This window comes from Rhagoletis pomonella, unplaced genomic scaffold, assembly GCF_013731165.1.
Source record: "Rhagoletis pomonella isolate Grant_MI unplaced genomic scaffold, Rhpom_1.0 Rhpom_scaffold_15171, whole genome shotgun sequence".
In the NCBI taxonomy this organism is placed as follows: domain Eukaryota; kingdom Metazoa; phylum Arthropoda; class Insecta; order Diptera; family Tephritidae; genus Rhagoletis; species Rhagoletis pomonella.
Window position 1 is genome coordinate 535 of NW_023473695.1, and position 3,155 is coordinate 3,689.

The following is a 3,155-nucleotide window of genomic DNA, read 5'->3' on the forward strand; positions in this document are numbered from 1 at the left end:
CAACATGCGATCAGCTGTTTTTCGTACTGGCAAATTCAAGGCGTATTTAACAAGGTGGTGTTGGCCGTATATAAGTAAAAAATTACACTAACAAATTATACGCTGATGTCCATACTGTCATTGGTATGAGTTACAACAAACACATCATTTTGACGTAATGGCCTCCACGGCGAAAAACTCAGCTGTCGCCCCAACACCACCTTGTTTAATACACCTTGGGCAAATTCTTACAAGTAAAAATTTATCCAGTAAAATCCAGTAAAAACTTGCAACTTCAGCAGTCATTTTTCGCTCTCTCAATTTCCCCTACTTTGCAAGTTTTTGCGTACGAAAACGCCAAAACATGAAAATTCGTAAAAACTTTTACTGGATTTTACTGGAAATGAGTAAAAAAACGCAACTATTAACAAAAAAAAACGTACGCTCATTTTGTGAGTAACAGTATATAGTATAATCAAACATAGTATAGATTTATAGACGTACAAACAACGTGTATTAAATGTTAAATACATTTTGCTTACAAATAGAATGTTAAAACTTAGAAAAATGGACTTAAAGGTATCCAACTGGAAAACGTGGGCAGCAGCGAAAGGCGATGTCTTACCCATGGAACTTAGACTTGACATTAAAAATACCAATTGTTAACTGGTGAAGTGCGCATTTATCTGCACGCTAATGATTTGATTCCGTGAACAAAATTTAGCATAACCATCTATGTAATAGATATATATGTATTTATATACTTTTGTCACCCACGAATGATAGAATACTTCGCTACATCGTGTTTGTCACCGGCATAAATCCTAAATAATAAACTAAACAAATTTGAACGAAGTAATGCGGATTCTCACAACAAACACACCAATCTTGATCTTGATGCACAAATATTTTAGGAACGTTCAGATTCCAACAAGTATTTTGAGATAAAAAAATTTCAATTCACAATTATTTTTTCCGTTTTTCTCTCGAATTATTATCCCTTCGTTTCGCTTTTTTTATTTGTTGGTTTTTAACAAGGCGAATTCATACAAGGGGGTGTTGCAGAGTCTGTGTTTATACACGGAAACTTTTGTCGACGCGATTTTTGATATGCCCTTTCGGTGTTTAAAGCGGAAATTAGTCAAGAACGTAAACCTACCGGTACGTAAACCCGAGTCAGCTGACACGATCTGTCTTACCAGAGCGCCATGTAAATGAAAACTCAACTCCGCAGAATTTTTCTTTAGTTCTACCCCGTAGCGCAGAGATCTGCGGAATTTGGATTTTTCGGTGTCAGCTGATTTCAGATGGTTGCCACGTCGTCAGTTTTGCAATTTTTTTTTCCTATTCAAAATACGTTTAAAATATTTGAAATTTACTATTAAATAAGGCTTTTTGTTGAAAACTAAGTAGTATATATTTAGCTACGAGCTATTATAGCACGAAAAATTGTAGTTGAAAAGGTAAGTTTATGAAAAGGAATTGATGAGTGGCAACACTGTAATAAGAAACACTGAGGGCTCTAGTTATCGAAAAAATTCTGCATACACATACTGCGTTTAAGTATAAGTTCTGCGTTCTTGACTAAGTTCACCTTTACACACGGCGATTTTTTTTTGTATGCAATTATTTTTCCTACCAAAGGCGTCTAAAACGTACAAAATGTTTTTAAGTTTTCAATTTATTTCAATATCAAGTTACTTCTTTCGTTCCCTTAAAACCCTTCAAATCCCGGAACCCACGACAGCGTTACGCTATTGTGGACTCCCAGGTAGTTCCAAATAGTTTCACAGTTGTTCACAAACCTTGATGCCGTTTTAAAATAGTCTTACCGCCCTATTCCCACAACCAAAATTCATCATATGACTATTGTCAGAATTACTGCGCCTAAAATACAATATAAACATTGTTTCGCCGTTGTCACTTACTCAGTAGGTCATAACAATAAAACTGACAATTGTCATACGACAGCAGCAGCGGCGCAGTAGTAAAGGGCGCTGAGTTTTGTCAATGGTGTGGGAATAGGGCGGTAAGGCCTTTAACCCTGCCTGACTATCTGAAATAATATTTATTCTGGCCACATTTTCTCTTCTACGAAGACTTCCGCCTGGAATATCGTTAGGTACAAGCATGATAAAAGCCAAGGCGAATTAATATAAGGTGATAGCAGGAGTACAAAAACAAAAATTAAAATGTATTTTGTTTTTGCTTTGGCGGCATGAACTGTCATAATCTGTAAGAGTGTGTGTAGAAATTCAAACAAAATTTTTCAATTTGATATCAGAAGCCGTGCGGCGAAATACATACACAAAATCAGCTGAGCTAGTAACACCACCTTATATAAATTCGCCTTGATAAAAGCATTAGAAGGTAAAATCATTCTCACAATTCGTCGGCCATGATTTTTTTGACGTTTGCAAGCATTTTAAAATCATATAAAATTGAAAATAAAAAAATTAAATTGTTTACAATTGTTGTTTGAGATCAAAAATTAGAATGTGTGTGTGAGCTTGAGTTCGAATTTTATAATTATATTGCTGGCCATGATAAAAACATTACAAGCTAAAATCATTGAGAGGCAGTCTGACGTTTGCCAGCAATATAATTTTAAAAATCGAACTCAAGCTCACACACGCATTCTCACTTTTAATCTCAAACAACAACAATTGTGAACAATTTCATTTGTTTATTTTCAATTTTATATTGTTTTTATCATGATTGGTGACAAACGTCAGCCTGGCTTTCAATGATTTTACCTTGTAATGCTTTTATCATGGGTACAAGCATGAATGATAGAATACATCGCTGCACGGTGGGAATACATTTTGGCTTGTTGTAAACACCGTATAAAATATACGACCGTCAAATTTATGAATGGCAAATCTCGACGGTTGGCAGTAGTGCTTGGGACGAATGTCAAAGGAAGGCACAACAAATTCTTTCTTTCTTCTATTGACCGTCGAAAAGTTCAGTCATGGCGTAAGTTTAACGATTTTAGATTATATATATTAATCCTAAGATTTTAAAGCAATCCTAAACATTGATTTAATAAGTTTTGTAATTTATTACTTGTGAATGCTTTCTTTAGCACAATCGAGTAGTATTTATATGCAATCTTAAACCAGCTCGATGGATTTATCAATATCCTATAGAAGTTTGGAAAAGATTGCTACATT

General features: G+C 34.7%; 1 long non-coding RNA gene across 1 annotated transcript; it reads right to left on the bottom strand.

Annotated features, from left to right (window-relative positions):
* Window positions 1-424: 424 nt before the first annotated feature.
* Window positions 425-1,268, bottom strand: LOC118757192. The gene is made up of 2 exons (XR_004995193.1): window positions 744-1,268; window positions 425-672 (listed from the first exon to the last, which is right to left on the bottom strand). It is a non-coding gene; the product is annotated as an uncharacterized LOC118757192 (long non-coding RNA).
* Window positions 1,269-3,155: the final 1,887 nt, after the last annotated feature.